General features: G+C 36.6%; 1 pseudogene; it reads right to left on the reverse strand.

Moving 5' to 3' along the window:
• Positions 1-12,588, reverse strand: part of LOC149162217 (zingipain-2-like) — an 82,046-nt pseudogene that overhangs the window by 34,350 nt on the left and 35,108 nt on the right.

Raw genomic sequence — 12,588 nt, forward strand, 5'->3', positions numbered from 1 at the left:
ATGTGTTTTCATTAAAAGGAAATATTTTACCCCAAAAAGACACCTTTTTAGGCCTCAAACTACTTTTGAAATATTTCAAACCCCAATTTTCCAAAACGGCCTCACCTTTTCCACCCTAAAAGCATCAATATGGATGATAAATAATATAATTATTCAATATCGATCATAGCTCCCCATTTTGAGATGCATTTGTTCCTAAAATATTCTATTGGCTAAGATGAGTAAATCTTTCCACTACCATTTCTCTCCAAGTGTACCATTTAGCATTTTTGGGAAGTTGTCCTTTCAACCTAGTTTTCTAGAGGCCATTCTACCCATATCTTGTAGTTCTAGACCTATTCTACAAAATAATATCCTTCGTCAACTCTACTATAGCATATGGTTCCAAATCCCATATAAAAGTTAGGGCCTATGTTATGAACAATAGACACCATTAGTGTGCTTAATAGATCTAAAACATCATTGAGTCCAACCATTATAAAACTCAATAAATGATAAAATGATGAGGGAAAAATACCCACTTTTTCTCTCATCACATTAAAAATAAGAGAGGACTCTAGGTACCAAAAAGGTTATGAAAGGTCTTAATAAGTGCTAGTAAAAGGCCTTGGTCTAAAATAGAAAATAAGAGTGACATAGAGATTTTAGCTATAAAACACAATGGTGAGAGGGACAAATATATTTCAGATCAAAATTTTGTTGTAAATCGAACTTACAAAAGGGGCATTAAATTATCATAGCATATACCACTTCATGCCCTTTGTATTTCTTATGTAACGTTTGTTTTCTTACAAATCCCTCACTTTTTGCTTCCCTATCCTGCCATTTCCTTTGTAGTTACTGAATCAGATAGTTCCATCGACACCCAGAGTCCATTGATCCACTAGAAATAAAAAGATAGATTTCAACCTGGATCAAAGGCCATGAAGATCACATCTCTTCTTTTGATGAAATATAAACCTAATCTTGCTTCCTGATCAGAAGCTCTGTTGCTGACCAGTGCCTCCTCTTTAAGCCAATTTGGCTATTTTCAATAGTCCAGTGCCAAAGAAGCATCATGTTCATTTCCCACACGTTAGGTTCACCATAATCGAGAAAACACCCATGGGTAGCATCCTTTTGTACAACAAGCAGAGCACATGGTGTACTTCTATAACAAAAATGGCTTGTTTGGGGTGGAATTCATGGATAACCACTATCATGTGCATAGTTCTTTTTTTGTTATCAACAAGGTGTTGGAGGAGTACCAACAAAATGTTGGTGATTCCTAGAGGACTTTTCATGCTGACCGATTCAAATAACACAACATTTACTCTAATCAGATACAACTAAATTCATATGTTTCACTGCAAATTTTTCCATGAAAACTTGTTGATATTTGATCCAAAAAGTTTGCATTTTCTACAAATTTTACCATTGCAAAAAACACCATCTTTAAAAAGTTGTGATTTTGTAATTTATTCAGGGACCATTGTCACCATGACTCACTACATTCTTTAAATCCCGAAAGCATGTAGTGGATACAATATACACTCAACAGAATTGAACGAATTCAATAAAGGTGTCACTACGTCTGATGGTTGTCTCTTCTTACTTTTCCTTTTAATACATTCAAAAGTTGATATTTGTTATCTCAAAATCAGGCCCTGGCAGGCTGCAGACCAGGAAGACTTCAAGTAACTATTTCAAACCTACTTTAGGCTGAGGCTTAGCCTCCTCAACCTGAGAGGGCTCTCTCTAGATGGGTTAATGATTTTGATTAAAGAATAAGATAGATGGCTAACTCTATGGTTTGTGATTGTATATGTTTATAGGTTGAAAGATGAAGGTTGGCTACCATTGGGCTATGGAGTCAAAGTATGTTCAGTACCACAGTAAGATCAGCTTAACATGAAGTCAGGGCATAGAGAGTTTTTATACATCAACAAAACAAAGATACAATGCAAGGAAACACAGTTTATAAATACATGAAGGAAGTTAGAGCATCATTGATGAGTTCTAAGTAACATGTATTCATACCACTGCAAGTAAGTGAAAGAGGAAAGCCATGAGACAATAGGACATTAAAAACCCTCTTTGAATCCTGAGTAGTGAAGCCAAAACATTCTACCTAGCATGGAAGTCAAGGCATTATAGAGTTCAAGTGCAGAAATGCAAATATAAAACAGTGAAACACAATTAGTTTATCTATGAAGGAAGTCAGAGCATCATTGATGAATTCTGAGTATCATAAGTAAACCTCACTGCAATGTAAGTATTGGAAGATGCCATCAAAACAAGAACATACAAGAACTCTTCATGAATCTTGAGTTGTCTAAGTAGAAATTCTGCATTAGGTTAAAAATATACACAGTTTGCACATAGAGCAGCAGTTGAGCCAAAAAGTCTCCAACCCTTTGCTAATTCGACCTCTTGCTCTATATAAAGCATTTACAATTAGGATTCCATCATCCCTCATCAAGAGAATTCGAATTTTCCATCAGTGACACCTATTCTAACCATAAAACCAACCATTAATTAGAACTAGCTGTTAACTAGGAGTGCTAGTGACCTAATACAACTAGGAGTGTAACTCCTTATTATGACTAAAACAACCTTATCTAAACATTTAAAACATTATTTGACACCTAAGACTCCATGAAGTCGAATTTGATGAAGCCTCCCACGTGGTCATCTGACTGCTGAAGACAAACCCTAGAAATTAGGGAACATGTTTCCTTGTTTTTAGGTTTAGAATCCCTGAACATGGCACGTGGGACAGAGCCTTTATCTCCTCATCTATGACACATTTTACGAAACTGAAGGAGGTTTTTGTAGCCCATGTTGTCTACAACAAAAACCTCTCCTATTTTTTTAAAACATTCCTCCAGCTGTTCAGAATCTGTCCTTGAAAAACACATGTCAAACAGGAAACTATCCCTTGCTCTGTTCTGGCTGAAAAATAGGTCTTGGGACAGAGGTCATAACTTCTCGTACAAAATGTATTTGGAAAAACTGAAGGATTTTTTTGTGAAACAATCCATGCTGAACAAAAACCTCTTTTGGTTTTTTGAAACACTACTCCAGCTGCCCAGAATAAGTCTTTGAAAAACAGTTGTCAAACAGGAGATGAAAAACTGCACCTACAACAGTTTCGTAGCGCAACTTTGGTCACTCTTTTCTCCCAGATCAAAATCAATTTGAAGAAAGTGGAAGAGGTTTTTGCACTTAAGTATCTTAGGAATGAAAACCTCTTTCACTTTTCAGAGATAAGTTTTCAACGGCTCAGAAACTCTTCTAGACGTTGACTGGTAAAAACAAGAAGACAGTTTGACTGATAAGTTGACTGATAAAGTTTGGAGTTCAAAAATGTCTCTCCTTTTTTGCTTTTGGTCTCCACAAGGATCTTCTTTGATTACAAAAAAATGTATTGAAGTGCCATGTTCTTCATGTGCTGTAGACCTTGTTCATGCACCCCTGTGAAAATAAAACCTCTTCAACGCTGCCTGAAGTATGATGAACAATAGTAGCTGTGATCACTTTTATAACAAATGGCTTATGGTTCATATATGCTTTTCCTTTGCCCGTTTTTCCCTTGCTGGATGCTTGCATTGTGCAAATGATCATTCTTCAGAAACTCCTTTTCAAAAAAAGGTTTCCCTTTTGTCCCTCAAAATTGGTTAACTACATCAAAATAGGCAGCTACAACAAAATAGGCAGCTACAGCAGTTTCGTAGCGCAAGTTTAACCACACATTTCTCCCACCTCAGAATGGAATTGAAGAAACTGAAAGAGGTTTTTGTAATTCAACATGTTAGGAAGAAAAGCCTCTTTCAGTTTGCAAAATTGAGTTCTCAGCTGCTTTGGAAAGATTCTGGAAGTTACCTAGTAAAACAGTTTTTTCTGCTGAAACAGGCTGCTACAGGGGTTTTGCAGCGCGCTGCGAAAACACTGATTTCGTAGCGCAAAACAGGATTTTTACACTGTCTGTGCTACGAAAACGTGGATTCGTAGCTAGTTTCAAAATTTCTCCGAAATTATGTGAGATATGTCTTCTAAACACATGGTGAGGCTTCTAGGACATGGAATGAGGCTATCAAACTTTATTTGAAGATGGACATGAGACTCTAACCCTATGACTTAGACTTTAAAATATAAAAATGACTTGACCATGACTTGACCATGACTGATACAAGAATTGAGAAACCATGTAAGTTGTCCAAACTTTTTAAGGAAGTTTTACAGTGATAACAATATTTATGCGAAAGTCAAAAATAAAGGAGGATTGTTTTTGTTATCATGTTTTTGGTTTGGGTTGCCTAAGGCGCACAAGGAGCTTGTTCAGGTTGGCAAGAAAACTGGAAAGAAAAATTATGGCAACAAGGAAACCTACCACTCACAACTATAAAAATGGAATTGTTGTTTCTCCTAGCCTTTCACCACCTAAAAGGTTGACACCACAACAATTGGAAGAAAAAAATATCAAAAGGGTTTTGTTACAATTGTGATTGAAAATACACTAAATTTCATAAGTGTGCTGAGAATAAATTAATTTGGATAGATGGGGAAGAGGAGCAAGAAAAGGAACAAGAAATGTCAAAATAAGAGGATATACACCAAGAAAGAATCTCAAAGAAAGAGGAAATGAATCTCATCATATCTTGTAATGTATTGAAAACAATTACCACTCCTCAAACTCTCAAGATAGAAGGGCATATCAAGAATAAAAAGGTAGTAGTGTTGATTGATTCAGGTAGTACCCATAATTTTATTCATTGTAAGATAGTCAAGGAATTGAATTGCTTTCTATATCCAACAACGAAGTGTTAGGTAATGGTTGCAAATGGAGGAACCATAAATTTCTCTAGAAAGGGCCATAATATCAATCTATCCATTGGAGAATATGTCTTGAATAGTCCAATGCTTTCCATTGCAATGGGTGATGTAGATGTTGTACTAGCAGTCCAATGGCTACAATCTTTGCGTACGATAGCTTTTAATTTTCAAGAATGTTTCTTGAAATTTTTTTGGGAAGGAAACAAAGTTGAATTAAAGGGTATCGAAGGGAAATGAAGAAATGTAATCAGATTTAACAGTGTGACAAATCCTTTTAAGAAAGAACAATGAGGCGTAATTGCACGATTATGTTCACTGGAGGTTCCCACATCGAAATTATCTATTTCTCCAGATATCAAAAATGTTTTGGACAATCATTCTAAGGTATTTGAGACTCCCAAAGGCCTCCCACCTATTTTTGGTCATGGTCACGCTATTCATTTGATTCTAGGAAGTGTTCCCCCAAACATTAGGCCTTACAGATATCCATATGCCCAAAAGAGTGAAATTGAACATGTGGTTGTAGAAATGCTAGAGGTTGGTATAATTCAACCTAGTCAATGTTCTTTCTCTGCTCGAGTGGTATTGGTACACAAGAAGGATGGATCATGGCGCATGTGTCCAAATTATAGGGAGCTCAACAAGCTTACTATTAAATATAAATTTCCCATTCATGTCATTGATGAGGTATTGGATGAATTACATGGAGAAATTCACTTCACCAAGTTGGATCTTTGTTCAAGATATCATCAAATCAAAATGAAGACTGAATACATTCCAAAAGAAACATTTACAACTACTGAGGGTCAATATGAATTCTTCGTCATGCCTTTTGGGCTTACCAATGCACCTTCTACATTTCAAGGTTTAATGAATTCCATTTTCAAACCCTTCCTTAGAAAATTTGTGTTAGTATTTTTTGATGATATACTAATCTACAACAAGTCTTCGAAGGATCATGTTCAACATGTTGATATGGTTCTCAAACTATTGGAGGAAAAACAATTATATGCAAAAATATCCAAATGATTCTTTGGAGTACAAGAGGTGGAATATTTGGGTACTCAATTAGCTCATAGCTCATCTTATCATCCTCAATTTGATGGGAAAACCGAGATAGTGGACAAATGTTTGGAAGGATATCTCCGTTGCTTTGTATATGATAAAGAGACACAATGGGTCAAGGGGTTTCCTCTAGCTAAATAGTGGTATAACACTTCCTTCCATACTGCAACAAGAATGACCCCGTTTATGGCACATTATGGATATCATCCACTGCCCATCACATCATCTGTAAAAGAAAATTCTAAAGTTCAAGCAACGAAAGATCACATCGAGCATCAACAAAATGTTCTAAAACTCTTAAAGGATAACTTCACTTTGGTGCAAAATAGAAGATGAACATCGCAGTGAAATAAGTTTTGATATAGGCGACTCAGTATTTTTATGAATACAACCATACAAACAAATGTCCCTCAAACAAGCTAAGAAGGATAATAAGTTATCACCAAATTACTATGGTCCTTACAAGGTGCTGCAAAAAAATGGTATTATGGCATACAAATTGGAGCTTCCTGCATCATCCCAAGTGCCCCCAATTTTCCATGTTTCATGCTTAAAGAAGGTTATAAGTGATAAGCTCCCAATTCAAACAATATTGTTGGAACTTGACGAGGAAGGAAAAATCATATTGGAACTTGAAGCAGTCACGGAAATAAGAACGTCACACCTACGAAATCGATCAATTTCAGAGTATCTCATCAAGTGGAAGAACTTACCCGTTGAAGATTCCACATGAGAGGATGAGAATTTTATATAAAAGCATCTAGAACTACTCAAGCATTGAGGACAACACTTTTTGAAGGAAAAGGGCATGTTAGGTCCCTATACTACTAGTGTAACCCCTTATTGTTATTAGTGCAACCCCTTTATTATATTGTTGTGCCAATGTAGTCCCCATCTTGTTATTATTGTGCCCCATAGAAGCCCACTATTGTTATTGTTGTTCCCTTACATTATTATTCTTATGTCAGATATAATTTTATTATAACCCCTTAGACTCATATATATAGAAAGGAGGTATTGTCATTTGTATCATCCAAGAAATTTTCATTTTTGTAATGTAAAGGGGGTTTCCTGCTCGAAGAGGCTAATTTTTAAGTCGTTGATCTATATTTTCTAGGTCGTTGATCTATATTTTCTATATTTTTGTGAGCTAGTTTCATAACAAAATTCAAGAAGTTTAAAAAGTAAATATTAGAATTCCTAACACACCAATATGGATGAATCATAGGGTCAACATGTTCTCAACATTAAGTTGACTAATACATCACCGTGTTCAAAAGGTTCTATAGTTTCTTCTCGTGGAATCATAAGGATTTGAAGGAATATGATAAGAAGATCACCCATCATGTCATTCCTTTGAAACATGGGATGAATGATTCACAAAAAATCCATGCATTATCAATCATAAATTAAATACCTGGTCAAATTGGAAATTGAAAATATGGAAAAGGTTTAAATCATTTATCCAATAGAGAATTATGAATGGATTGGAAATCGATTTGTTGTTAGAAATAAAAATGATGAAATATGATTATGTATTGATTTCCATGATCTCAATATGCTTTAGTCAAAGATAATTATTATCTTCCACATATGGAGAGGCTATTACAGCATATCGCTAGAGCAGTAGTAATGTGAATACTAGATGGACTTTTTATATATAATCATATATTGGTGATAGAAGGACATAGCCATTATAAGAATAAATTTACTATACCAGGGGAACCTATTCTTATCTTCAAATTCCATTTGGATTGAAAAACATTGGCACAACATTTTAGAGGGCATGCATTACACACTCAAAGAATTAATTGGTAAAATTGTTGGAAGAGAAAAAATGGGGATTAAGGAAGCTAGATTCAAAAGAAAAACCCTTGAGGAGACAGCACAGGACATTTGTTTAGTAGATATTGAAACAATAATGGTATATTCACCTGGAATAATAGTATTGGGGAAAGAACTAGGTAAGCAGTAGATTGGATCAAATCCTAGAGTCTGAGTTAATGGGAAAATATATCTTTACAGAAGAAACCATCCTCCCATGTTTTGGATTGGATCACTGGATAGTGTGATTGGAAGTATATTTAAAATATGTTCATAAAAAAATCCCTTTTAGGTTTGGAAACTTTTGGCTATAAGATCCCACTTTGTGGATAAGGAAAAATAATGGTGGCAGGATTTTGAGGTCAAGGGAAGGAACAAAATGCACACACTTCAATAAAACTTGAAAGAACTCAAATATAGAATTAGAGAATGGAACAAAAAGGAATTTAGATGCATAATAAAATACAAATAGACCTTCGAGGCTCAGATATAGGACATACATCAAAAGATGATAATAGAAGGGTGGAAAAAAGACTTGTCTATGGAAGAAGGGAAAATTATAAGCAAGTTGGAATAAAGAAGAAAGCAAGAGGAGACCTTGTTGAAATAAAAGTTAAGAGTGTAAGGGATCAAGGAAGGAGAAAATAACATGAAGTTATTTTATAATTTGATGGTCAAACAATGGCACCACAATATGATATTCTCTCTCACAAAAAGGTATGAGTATATATTGCTACAACATAAGGATATTGAATAGGAACTAATTGATTATCACCAAGACATGCTAATGGATCCACAATATTCAAGGCAAAAAGCCATAAACAGAATCACAACCTACATTCCTAAGTTAGTGAACTAGGAGAAAAAGGAAGCACTGATGAGGGAGATATCATATGAGGAAGTAGAGGTGGTGGTTAAGTCCATGCCTAATAATAAGGCCCCTATCCTAAAAACCTTTACCTCTTATTTCTTAAAATCATGTTGGAAATTTGTTGGAGAGGAAGTTCATGCTTTGGTGGAAGACTATTTATGCCTCTAGAAGGTTTGGTTAGGGTTGAATGCCACGTTTATTACTCTAGTTCCGAATCAAGAATGTCATAGGATCCAAGTGGGTTCAAACTCATAGCTATTTGTAATATAATATACAAAATAATTTCTTTAGTTATAGTAAATCATTTAAAGCCTCTTCTCAACAATTTTATTTCCTCGGAGAGAACAAGGATTTGTAGAGGGTTTTCAGATTGTAGATCATATAGTGACGAAACACGAGATTTCTCACTCCCTCATATAACTAAAGAGACTAGGTATGTTAGTGAAATTTTATTTGTTAATGTACTATGATAGGATGAGTTGGGACAACTTGGTTCAAGTCCTAGACGCCTTCGGTTTCTCCTAGGACTAGATATCTTAGATTATATCACTCATTGTCACCCCTTTCTATTCTATATTTTGCAATGGTTCCCTTGAAATGAAAACCCCTCAAGATTCTTCATACATGGAGATCGTCTGTCGCCATTTCTCTTCATATTGGCAGCTTATGGACTTGGTAGATATTTAAAATAAGTGTGTTCCAGGGGTAATGTCAACGACCAACATATTTTTGGTAATGACTTACCTCTAACTCACCCAAATTTGTTAATAATATTTGGTTATTCTACCAACCCACTCTTAGAGGTTCAATAGCCATACATAATATACTATAGAAATTTGTGGTTGTATTTGGTACAATGATCAACAATGAGAAACATGAATTTACTTTTAAATTATAGTGCTTCAGTCCAACAACATCTTGTGAGAGTTTTAGATTTCCAGGTTGCTAGCCTCCCATCTAATCTTGGAGTCCCTCTCATGTCCGACTCTATAAGAGAATAATGTTGGAAAGAGATACTTAAGAAAATTTCCACCAAACTAAATGATTGGGCTTTTAGGGCAGTGAACCTAGCCAAAAGGCTTATCCTTCTTAAATATGTTCTCCATGAACTACGAGTGTATCAAATGTCAGTATTATTTGCACCCAAAATTAATTTTAAAGAAATCATTTCAAGTTTCAGATATTTGTGATGCAGAGGGGAAGACAAGGCCAATAAATGGTTGTATGTAGCACGGGACAAATTTTTCATACAAAAGTTAGCAGGATGATTGGGTTTCCAAGATCTAAAAACCTTGAACAAATCCCTTGGGGGAAATATATGGTGGAGATAGATAGAGGAGGGAGAGGAACTATGTAAAAAAAATGGAACATAAAATACATCATAGCCACCTCACAAGTTGATAAACTTAGAGAAAGAACTACCATTCAAGGATAATCCATTTAGAACCTAGCTTAAGAAAAATAAGAACTAGTTCAATAACATGTTTTTTGGGAGGTTAAGAAAGGGGATACAACACATTACTATGATAATTCTTGGAAACAACTGCCCAGGTTGAGTGAAAGGTAATAATTCAAGTAGTCTAAACCATTTTCTACTACATATGGGGGGAGTCGGTGGTGGATTATTGGAAGGAGGATCATATTTCCTCCCATTAAATAGAGGGGAAGGAAATAGAAGACTAGCCAAGACATCATGTGGGGTACCCCTAAAAAAACCTAAGTGAAGCATTGTAAGAAAGAATAATGAAGACTACATAAGAGCCAAACAAACTACAATGGGACTATAAAAAAAAGTAATATTCACCTTGAAAGAATATTAATGTATGTTGGAAGGGCATAAGAACCTTTTGAGAGGTTTGTAATTCTAGAAAATATGGACTACCAACCTTTGAAAAAAGGAAACCCATTTTCTCTTGTAGGTAGGGACAAGAAAATTTCTGACTTAGGATTATATTAGGAAGAATGTTAGATAAACTTGACTCAGGATAGAGTCAAAGTTGACCAGATAAAACTTGATGGTTTTGGGGCACATGGTATTGTGCACCCATAGTATTCTATCGGTGCTATTATATGTAATAGAGCTTATAAAAAGGCTGGAAGGACTTCATTGTAATGTAGGCCTGGAGGTGAGCGGTGAAGGCTCACTTGGTCAGATTGGCCAGGTTTTTTGGCCAATGCTAATGAGATATCATTAGGTTGGGTTTTTCCCCGGAATTGGGTTTTTCCCAGATAAACATGTGTGTTTATGTGATTATGGTTGTTGTTGGTTATTTTTATATTTATTCCTTTCGGAAATTATTTATGTTATACAGTCAATTTCTTAACAATTGGTATCAGAGCCAGATATTGGCTTCAAAGGGATTCTTTGATGCCAAGGGTTATAGGGCCTGATGAGATCAGTGCAGCCTTTTATAGATCTGGGATATATATCTGAAGAAGGAGGATTTGGTCAGATGTGATCCAGAAAAGGGTTGCTGGTGCCATGGCTATGGGTTTTCCTGTATCTGCACATCTCCTCATGTGCTCAAGATGCGAGTAAATTACTCTGGTTGTTAGATGTCATTACAGCTGTTATCGATGGTGGAGTGCCATGTAGGAGGCAATTTGTGGGTGCCATGACGAGATCGCCATGATCATAATGCAGCATTACCAACCGACGACATGGGCTAAGTGGTGCCGCAGACTGCCTCGGCTTGTGGCCTGCATGAGGCAGATGCGGGATTTTTACATGGAGGAACTGTTCGAAGATGCTGATTGCGATGCACTGCAGGAGCAAGATGCAGATGCCGAGAATGCAGCAGTAGAAGAGGTCCAGTCCTCTTGTCAAAAGGATCAAGGGTCTGCAGAAGTTGATTCCAATGTTGAGACTGGTAAAGTGAATACGTCGGCATCTGATAACTTATGGTGGGGTGTGCGATGCCTTGAAGCTCTGCTCCATTGCAAGTCTTGCAGCCTGGCCATGGGGATTTTGCAGCTACAAGGGCTGCTCTACTGAAAGCGCTGAGCCCAAGCATATTGTTGGCTCAAGCGAGTGGAAGCAAGCAGTAGACGACTTAGATTCAGTAGTCTGTGCTCGAGTTTGTCACGATAAAGATGGCAGGCATGAAATGCCAAGTTGTGAGGAGGGCAGTGGTGGCTATGCCCAAGTATTTGAGTGTCAAGGCACCAGAGAAGATGGATGCTCGGGCAATGGCGGTGGAGGCAATCTTGATGATTGTGAAAGCTTTGACAAGCAGGGAGTAGAGGAAATTCAGTAAGTTTGTAGTGAAACTCTCTCAAGGGAAGTCTTGGTTTCGCCTCATGGCAGTTGATCTTGCTGTTGCACTCCTTGGAGGTTGCCTAATCCTCTCAGGCTCAACGGAGAGGATGTGGATGAGGATGAACATCACTCTATGGAGAGAGGTGGTGATTCCCTGATGAAAGATGCTTCCAACAAGTGGTTGTTAAGGAGGCTTTTGTGGTATATATGTTGTTGATTACACATGGAAAAACGAAGTTGAGTGACAACTCAAAAATTGCAGTCGAGCCAGATTTTGTGATCGTGTTGATAATTCTTTTGAGCCCAATAGGCAACCATGGTTAGATACCAACATATGCATTAATCATGGTTCAACGAGCAATGATGTTGGGTTGTGCATAGAATATGAGATTCAAGATCGACACAGGAATGAAGGAATTCATGGTAGATGATAAATCTACAGTGATGTTGGAGGGGAATTCAACTGGTTTCATAGAAGTTTTTTCTGAGAAAATCAAATTGAGAGAGGATGGGTCAGAATAGCAGCAGTAATAAACAAAAAAAAATTAATGAAGTAAAAATTATTGCATGTAAATGGGCATACTACTGTAAGACCTAGTAAGGCATGTGTACCCCTGGATAATCACTAGTAAAGTCTGGTTAGACCTAGGTGATAGGGGGGATGTCGGGTTAACAATACCCCGAGTAAAAACTCTGAGGAGGGTAAGGGCTAGAGTGAGCGGGATTGTCTCACTTAATGGGTTTGGCTGGAGTT

The sequence above is a fragment of the Pinus tabuliformis genome, chromosome 5_2, assembly GCF_031772625.1.
Source record: "Pinus tabuliformis cultivar Carrire ecotype Pingquan chromosome 5_2, CPIR1, whole genome shotgun sequence".
NCBI lineage: Eukaryota > Viridiplantae > Streptophyta > Pinopsida > Pinales > Pinaceae > Pinus > Pinus tabuliformis.